The sequence below is a fragment of the Urocitellus parryii genome, chromosome 8 (assembly GCF_045843805.1).
Source record: "Urocitellus parryii isolate mUroPar1 chromosome 8, mUroPar1.hap1, whole genome shotgun sequence".
Lineage (NCBI taxonomy): Eukaryota > Metazoa > Chordata > Mammalia > Rodentia > Sciuridae > Urocitellus > Urocitellus parryii.
Window position 1 is genome coordinate 36,225,253 of NC_135538.1, and position 10,263 is coordinate 36,235,515.

Sequence of the window (10,263 nt, forward strand, 5' to 3'; positions counted from 1 at the left end):
AAATGTGGCAGGTGGTGACAATGACTTGAAGTTCTCTAGAATTTAAAGAGAAAGGGTCATAACTTCAAGCTTCCTATAATTCCATATCACAAGTTATTCTTTTGCCCACATTGCTAACATCAGCTATATAGGAAACCTGGTGTGCCATGCCCTTGTTCACTTTAGAAGCATCTTGCCAATTTACTACTCTCTGTGGCTTTAAGAAATTTTTGGCTTTGGGATTCTAGATTCTTTTGTCAAAGAAACAAGACTTAAATGTATACAAAATAGTTTTCAATCCTAGCTGCACATCAGAGTTCCTGGGATGCATTTAGAATTGGGGACCAACCCTATGATAATTAAAACTGAATATATAAATCTAGGCTTTTGTATTTTTTTAAAAAAATTTCCTAGAACCACTGCTTTAGACATTTGAGATATCTAAAATATATATACACATTCTATATGGCCATAACTAAGGTTACAATAATGTGATACTAGGATACAGGATTATCAGTTGTCTGGGTTGGAGTAGATCTTAAAGTTCCAGTCATTCAGTAGAGTCTGAATCCAACAAAATCAAAGTATAGAAATAGTAATCAAATGTAACAGAAAGGAGAACCAAGATGAAGAGTGTGAGTGCAGGGTCATGTTCCTTCAGAGATATAAGCATATGTGCAAACTGAATTAAGTCCTCATGGTGACCCATGATGATCTAATATTCCATTATAATAAACTCCCTAGGCCTTCCTAGAGGACTCTGAAAATATATACAAGGGTGGTACAAATACCTCAGTAATAATTTGTGACCTGAATAAGGAAAGAGAGGTGTCTGAGCTAATGAAAAACACCAGGCTCAGGGCTGGGGTTGTGGCTTAGCTGTAGGGCGCCTGTCTAGCATGTGTGAAGACCTGGGTTCAATCCTCAGCACCACACAAAAATAAATAAAATAAAGATATTGTATTCAACTGCTTCTAAAAAATAAATATTAAAAAAAAGAAAAACACCACACTCATCTTTAGATTTCTTTTTTAGTAACTATGACCATCTTGACAACAAGAGTGTTAATTTTACTTATGAATTCCTAAGGCGTTGATTTTATAGAAGAATTTCATAAGAATCTTGAATCCCATCCATACCTTGAATGTATATATAGAACCCTTATAAGATACTGGTTAGGGGAAAGTAGGCTAAAACAGAACTAACTTGACTGTTCACAAATTCTGCTTTTGTGATCCCTCTGCCATGTCCTCTGATTTAAGTGAGGAAGCTTTACTATTCTGTTGAATTCTAGAAAAGCTCTTTTCAACTCTGCCCACCCACTGCACAGCCAGCTTGTATGTATGTACATACATACATCCCTCAGACTAAATGCATCCAGGATCAGGGCATTCAGACCTATCTATATCTCAAGGAACATGCAGGGGCCCAGTGACCTTTTACCTGGCTATCTTCTCCCTGAAATTGTGAGCTCTTCTATCGGCACCCATATCTAGGGTGCACCACTCTCTTATACCACAGAAGCTAGACTTAGGTAGTTAACAGAGATCTCTGAAAGAGAGTCCCCAGCATCTCCTTCCCCTCCCCTCTGAGGCTGTAGTTTGCATTATCTTTGTTGTATTGAGCTAGTGCTGAAAAAAAAAAAAAAAAACTTCTCTGTTCATTAAAAAAAAAAAAAGTGTCCCCCAGTTATTGAGAAAGGGGATATGTTATTTACACTTTTAAAGCTGAGATATTTAAGCATCCCACTGAAAATAAACTCAAGCAAGCAAACTTATTGTAGAAAATTCCCTTGCGTGGCACATTCTTGGGCCTAGAAAGGAGTGTCTTTGTTAATTTAGCCTAGATTTAAGAAAAAAAGGAATTCAATTGGCTATTTTTAAGCGTAAAATGACTCAAAACTCATAAAACAAAGGAAAATTCAGTGCTGAGCATGGAATATGTATTGGCTTGTGTTCACCCCATTCTTCACTTTAATTTGGATGGTAGGATGAGAAATGGTTATTTAATCAGATGCCAGCAAAGTTTGGAATATCAACTTGGTAGCTTAGCCTTAAGTCCAAATATCTGTGCAGTATTTGTAGCTACATTCTCATCTGCTGACAGCCCAATCTTTTCTGGTAGAGCTGTGCTACGGGTCACATGCCTTAATTGAATGTAGAGGTTAAACAGAAAGTTGTGGTAGATTGTATTAGGATGTGAGAAAAAATAACTTTTTAATTAATTAGCTATTGACTATTAGAACTAATGGAGTTTGGTACCATTCAAAAACATTATCCATGAAGACATAACTGTTTAAGTTCTAGTTGTATACCACTTAGGTCTAATGAAAAATAGTTTTCAATTCTGTTTGCAATTTTGATTTGGTTTTTGGTAGATGAAGTGATTTCACATACATTTTGATGAATGAAACTAAACATTTCCTGAATGTGTCCTGTTATTCTCAGCAACCTAAAAGTGAAATTTCAGGGGGAACTTGGTAAGAATGGTTTATGGTCTCAGCATGGTAGAAAAATCTCTGTAATTATAGTAAGAAGTGTGGTAACATCCCATATGCTTCTAAAACTGTAATTTTGTATTGCTATATTGGAAGAGGGAGAAGCAGTGGTGCTTGTTTTTCACATTGGCCATTCTGAAAGTATATAAAAATCAAAGTCTCTAAAGCTGCTTTCTGTTAACTTCATTAATTAGTACATTTTGCCCATGCCTTCTCTGCTTGAAGGTGTGTTTTCTCTATTCACTGGCAGTTCTAGCCTGTGCTGTCCTAGTGAAAATGGTGGATAATTTTGTAGACACTTCAAGGAATACCTTTTGAGTAAAGTACTGCTATAGCTCACTTGAACAAAGAATATGAGCAGCAAATGTAACACCTCTTTATGAATAAGGATATGCCCCCAGATAACCCATCTTACACAGCTCACTGTTCAACCAGACTGTATTGTCCTAAAGAACACCTACTATTTAACACAGTGGTAAAGTATTCCAAATTATTCAGAAATGCTGTAATTTCTTGACTATTTGAAGAGTTTTAATATCTTGAATTCTTCAGAGATGGAGCTCTAGAAATTATTGAATCAAAAAAATGAGCTTTTTGTGTTTATTTTCTGTACCCTCCTGTGGATGTTTAGAGTTGAGCTCCCCATATTGTCTGTATTGACAAATGAAATGCATACATGATATGGAAGACTGAAAAACGTCTTTCCTTTGTAAGATGTCCAACATCTTGTACTTTTAAATTTAGCTAAGTTAATGTCCTAAGTGCTTGCCTTAACTTATGTATTCAAACCTAAAAAAGAGTATAAGGGGAAGACAGAGGCCCATGTGGTTACCTGCCTGCCTCAGATGATTTAATAAGGGAAGAGAATTTAAGAGCTTTATAAAAAATTAAAAGAGTTTATATTGACTTTTATTTCCTAAAGTCAGAAAATTCAGTTTAGTTTATAATTTATAATTCCCTTCTTTTTCACGAATGTCTACCGTGTTTTGTTGTTTTCTTTGTTTACATTCTTTCTCTTTCATTTCTTTTCTTTATCATTAACTACTAGACAAACAAAAGAGAGATAAATATTTTAAATAGAAAATGTGTGGGCCTATATCTATCATTTAGAACTTCAGAGGGGGAGTTTCAACACGTAAAATTACCAAAATTAATTCATTCTGAAGTTGAGGTGGCCCCTAAGAATCCTAACATCTTTACCTAAAATAGCATGCATATCTACTGGGGCTCCTAGTGGAAGAAACCACTGGGATGAAACCCAAAGGAAGTAGTTGAAGGGGAGTGGGGATCTTGGACCCAGCCTTGGACTTCATGAATCTAAAGGTGAGAAAACTCTCCAGGAGGGGCAACTAATGTCTCTGATTATACTCACTTTAGAAGGAATACTGTTGATCCAGAAGTAGCTGTTTGTTTAAAGTTGCTGATAAGTTTATAAAGTAAATGGATTCAAAATAGTTGCATAAGAAAAAGAAAATTTGTGGGAATATTTTTTGCCAATTATGTTGATGACATCAATAACAGCAGAATATAGAAAGAGCCAGGCACACCCATTTGGGGGCTATGCTAAGTACCTACTGTTTATTTCTTGCCCTTGAATATCTGTCCCATAGCTTGATACCATCATTTTGCACTCTGTTCTGTTCCCTTGTCCTTTATGAATTTTTGTGATGCTCATGGGGAAACTGCCTATCAAGGTATTATGATTGCAGGCTCATGCGGACTTACTGAGAAACCTTGGCCATGAGGGAATGAGTCTGACTTACTTTGCAGAAATCCTCCAATTGAGGAGGAACCTTAGGCTACACTGAAGTATGATTCTGGGCCTCCCTTTATGTATCCACCTCCTAATCCTTTTTTGTAGCTTTCTCACAAATGATGCCACAGTTCTCACCTGAGCACCAAGGACTTGAAATCTAGCACCCACTCATGTTGTCTCCCCATTTGGATCTTTCCTCCTATTCCCAACTCCATGTCCCATAAATGAAACAGAAAACCTAACCAAGCTCCGCTCAAAGCTTACTTATATTGACTCATTTCTTCTGTGTGCTACCTATTCTTTTCTATGCTGGGGTGTAACTAGCCAGCAATTCCTTCTATCACTACTAGCATTTTAGTAGATAATTACTGGAAATGTAATGTTATCATCCAGTAGTGATAACTAACATTTCCAATAGAAGACATAGGTGAGCTAATCACTCTCTGTAGATTAATTCCTATCCTCTTCAAATCACACTCACTAAATGGCTTCTTTTAACTATGCTTTATTGCTGGAACTTTCTAGCAGAGAGAAGTGACTCAGGGTGGCCCTCTTGTGGTTGAGAGGCATTCCCAAGGTTCTTTTCTGGTCACTAAATAAGAGATAACCTTAGAAGAGTCCCTTTATTATTTTGATTTTATTGTCATCAACATCTCCCAAGTCATGAATCTGTAAATAATTTAATGAGAGGTTAAAAAAATAAATTTGAAAAATGTAAGCAAGGTCTGTCTCTAATTTTAAATAGCCCACATTTCTCAAATATGTTATTGTTTTGTTCAGAATTTGAGCAAGTCCTTAAAAAGAACAGATAGTTCAGACTGTTTCTTTTGAATTTTTCTGTCATCTGGAAATGCCTATATATAAGCCCCATGACAGATCTGTTTGGCTAAAGTATCTGTTGACATGTCACCAGTCCTCAGAATAGAAGGAGCCAGCATCCCATGATTCTTGGGGAAAACATCCAGTAATTGGAAAATAGAACATTAGCTGAAACACAATAATCTAAATATGCAACTTCCAAGGAGAATAAACACTCTGGGTGTTACACTCATAATTTTATATCCAAAAACAAAGACTTGGAAGTATAAAATTATACTTATTTTATTCACACATAGTTAAAACTGTCATTCTGGAACTCAAAAAAAAAAATATAGACCAGATTTGGAAGGAAAAAATTCAAAAGTTTGGACCTTGCCACTGGATGGTTTGGTTCAAAAAGTTCACAGTGGGGGAAGTTCCAACTTGGGTATTTCTTTAAATATAAATCTCTGAGGGAGTGCAGCATGCAGCTGGGGATCAGAGGAAAGCTAAACTGTCATTCCCTTGGTGGAATGATATAGGAACCACTGGGAAAGGCTCTCCAAATTTGTGTATTTATTTCAAGGTAGTAGGCTGCTTAGAATGCAGCTGTGCTTTCATTTTAGGTCACCTTTAGAGTTGACCAAGATTTTTGAGGACAAAGATTTGTCTTATTCTTCAAATCCTCATGGTCTAACCTGGCACAGAGTTAGTGCTCACAAGTATTTGTTAAAGGGAATGTGATTCAAGTACCCAAGACTTTTCCTTAGGAATTAAAGATTGTTTAATTCAAGAATTCAGATTCAAGAATTCTGATAAACAACTGAAATTCTGTATCTCAAAGTGCTGTTGGGGTTTAGATAGGAGGGGTCCTCCCAAAGCTCATGTTTGAGACAATGGAAGAAAGCTTAGAGATGGAGTGATCGGGTTATGAGAGCTTTAACCTAACCAGTGCATTAATCCACTGATAGGGATTAACTGGGTGATAACTGTGGGCAAATAGGGTGAAGCTGGAGGAAGGAGGTCCTTAGGGGTGTGCCTCTCGGGGTTTATATTTCATTACTGATGGGCAGAGTCCTCTCTTTGCTTCTTATTGCCATGTCCTCAGCCACTTTCCTCCACCATGCCCCTTGTCATTCTGTCTTCCCTGGGCTCCTGAGCTATGAAGTCAGCTGTCTATGGAATAAGACTCTGAAAGAATGAGTCCCAAATGAACTTGTCCTCCACTAATCGTTCTTGTTAGGTCTTTTGGTCATAATAAAGAAAAAGCTAAAACAAGTACTTCAAAAATTCCAAAGGGTAGATATTATCCTAGAAGGATTGATTTACTTAAAATATGTCATCTAATAGTCTCTAAGATGAGTAAGGATTAGTTTTGTTTTTAAAAAGTACTTTTAATATCTTTTTCATCTCCTTCTTAATGAAAATAAAAATACCACACCCTTTAACTGTTAAATATGTTTAAGGATAAAGGAAAAATCAACTCAAAAGCTATCTAAGTAAGAAGTCAAAATCCACCCAGTCTTAGAACAACCAAATTTGTAGCATAAAAAGATTAAGTAACTGCTCTCCAATGCTTCAGGATCATCCTATGAACAGAAAACTATAGATTAAATATGTACAGGCATGCTCAAGGCCACGTTGATTTGTTTATCTCCAAATTTTTTTTAATTACTAAGTTAAAATAACCAGTAAAAGTTAAAATAGCTTAGTAATTAGTAAAAAAAAAAAAAAAACCTCCTGTCTTTGTATTTGGACTCAGTATTTTATATTCGCTAAGGACACAAGTTTCTTTAAATAGTTAACAAAATAAATATTTTGCTTTATGACTCTTATGTCATACCTGAAAGATAGAATATCATGTCTCTCATCTGGACATAAAAGAAAACTGAATTTAAATTTTTTTTATTGGATGTTCAAAACAGTACAAAGCTCATGACATATCATCTTCCATACATTTGATTCAAGTGGGTTATGAACTCCCATTTTTTACCCCAAATACAAAGTTGCAGAATCACATCGGTTACACATCCACATTTTTACATAATACCATATTAATGACTGTTGTATTCTGCTACCTTTCCTATCCCTCCCCTTCCTCTCATCTTCCCTCTCTACCCCATCTGCTGTGGTTTAATTCTCTCCCTTGTTTTTTCCCCCCTTTCCCCTCACAAACTCTTATATGTAATTTTGTGTGACAATGAGGGTCTCCTTCCATTTCCATACAGTTTCCCTTCTCTCTCCCTTTCTCTCACCCCACTCGTCTCTGTTTAATGTTAATCTTTTCCATGGATTTTGCAGGGAAATGGATGGCATTAGAGCAGATTATGCTAAGTGAAGCTAGCCAATCCTTAAAAAACAAATGCCAAATGTCTTCTTTGATATAAAGAGAGCAACTAAGATCAAAACAGGGAAGAAGAGCATGAGGAAATGAATTTAAAATTTGAAAAATCCAAAAATCAATCTCTCACTCTTCTCTCACATCAACACCCTTTATCCCCCAGTTGGATTCCCTTCTCTGGAACTGCTTGGAATTCTAACCTTAAGACACTCCAACAGGAATGAGAAGACCTGAATTCTATTCTTGGCATCCCCAGTGAATGGCTTTGTGACCTTGAGCAGATGACTTAACATCAGGGCCTCTTCCCTCAGCTGTAAAATGAGAAGGTTAGCTAGATGATTTCAGAGGCTCTTTCTGGCTCTAAACTTCTATAAGACTGGAAACACCTGCTAGTGACACTTATGCAGTGAGTATAACCTCTTTCACCCTCTCCAAAGTGCTCATATGTAACATAATACATTATAATATATAATATAGTTTTTTAAACCCTTTTTAGAATTTTCCTTATGATATCTTGATGGCAGCTTGTCTTTCTACATTTATTTTTCATTAAGCATTATTATACACATTTCTTTACATATCTGTTATACATTGAAAGATTAGTATGTCAATAGGTATGAACATTGTAATTCTTTCCAGATCATAACAGCAGTAATTAGGGTGAATTTTATGGTTGAAGATTGAAATATTCAAATGGCTAAGAAATAGCCTGAATTATGCAACAAATTGCTTTTTTCCCATAGAAGTTTTCAGCCATCTGACACCTGCATGGAAATGTCAGGCAACCTGAGACATCTGACTTTTACTGTCAGTCTTTTAAATCCATTTATTTTATACACACAACTGTAGGAACTTTTCTTAAAACCGTTTTCTTAAATGTTTTTATGGAAATGTTTGAAAACAATTGTTATCTTTGTATCCTAACATCCAATTGACTTACCCAAGTCTTTTGATATGAAACAGCATGGAAATTGTATGTGTGTGTGTGTGGTGTGTGTATGTGTGCACACATACATATGTATTCAACAGAAAGATTTAGTAGATACTAGAAAAAGTAGTAAACTTGGATTGAAATCTTTTTCAAAATATTTTACTAGTTTTTGATTTGAGGTACAATTTAAGATCAGCTTTCCTAAGACAAGAAACTGATTAACAGTTACCAGCACACCCAGTAAAAGTGTTATTGAAACAGGTACTATTGAGTGACAGTTTGAAGTATGGTACAGTGTAATTTCTCTAGTTTTCTGATAGGACTTGGGAAAAAGTTTTAATTTGATTTACAAAAACCACATAGGAATTAAATTATCTGAAATGGAAGAGAATGAAGAAACAATGTGATGGTTCTGTAATAATGCTTTTGAGCAGCCTCTTCCTTTACTCTTCTGAATTTCTATTTTCATAAGAAGGGAGGAAGACAATAGGTAACATTTATTGTGTGCCTGATACTATATGTATCCCCTCATAGTCTTACAGTCTCATGAAGTACATGTAATGATACATTTAAAGAAGAAATTGTGGCTCCAAGATAAGGTAAGTGATGATCACAAAATTGAAACCTAGATCTCTGTGACAAAATTCTAGTGTCTTCAATTAGGAAAACCAGTTCCAAGCCCTTCTCCACATGGAGTGTTTCTGTGAACTTATTACATCTCTAAGCACTGTTATAAGTTTAGAATAATGACAACAAGCATTGTTGTTAAAAGGGTGAATTAAGCCTGGCGTGATGGTGGTGCACATCTGTAATCTCAGCTGCTCAGGAGGTTGAGAAGGGAAGATCATGAGTTCAAAGCCAGCCTCAGCAACATATAGGTGCTAAGCAACTCAGTGAGACCCTGTCTCTAAATAAAAAATTAAAAAATAGAGCTGGGGATGTGACTCAGTGATTGAGTGCCCCTGGTACCCTCCCCCCACAAAAGAGGGTGAAGTAAAATAAGGATTTATTTGAAGTACTCAGTTAAGAGCCTTGCAGAAAGCTACCTCTCAATGAATAATTACTATTATACTTACTATAATTGATGTTTTTCCTATCGAGATTATGAAACCAGAGTTCTCCTACATATATTAAAATCCTACCATGAACAAGTTACTATTGTTAAATGCTTTAGTTATCTATGAAATAGAATCGAGAAGTAGGCAAAAATAATGTGAAAATGAACATATAATGATTTAAGGACCATATCAGTAAGCTCTTCACCTTGGGGACAAGATCTTATTATTCAAACTTTAACTTATTTGCTAAATTAGACACAAAATTACTCTAGAGACTCTTTTGACAAAATTAAACCACACATCACCATATACACTTATGTACAACCCCCTGTACACACAAATACACACTAGAAATATTGCTGAAAGAAAGAAAGTTTCCTAGCATTTCCACAATAAGTCAATTTAATCATGTTTAGGGAGCTTTTTCATATGCTTGGGCTACTTTTTTTCCCCCACATCTGCAGCACATCCCAACTGAAAATAGTACATGGGTATCTTACTGTTGTTTTTCTTTCACTCCTGTAACTAGTATTCTCTCCCATGTGCTTGAATTCCCTGTAATGTAAAGACATCACTATTATTATAGATATATGCAACATACTATCAAAGAATCAAAAGGAGCTATGAGGCTGGTCTTTACATATGTCCTATTTTATTGAAAGATGTTTTTAAAGTTTTTACAAACTTTTTGATATTATATATGCACACACACCCCACATTCGCCACACATGATTTTATTCTGTGTGTGTGGTGTGTGTGAGTAATGTAATGTATAATCACTACAAGTTCTGCCACATCTGTGCACAAACTTTTAATGGCACTACAGAGTACATCCTTGCTTTAGCTGAGAAGGAGAAAGAAGCAAGGAGAGAGATACTTCTTGCCCATAAGAAATGAGTTTAC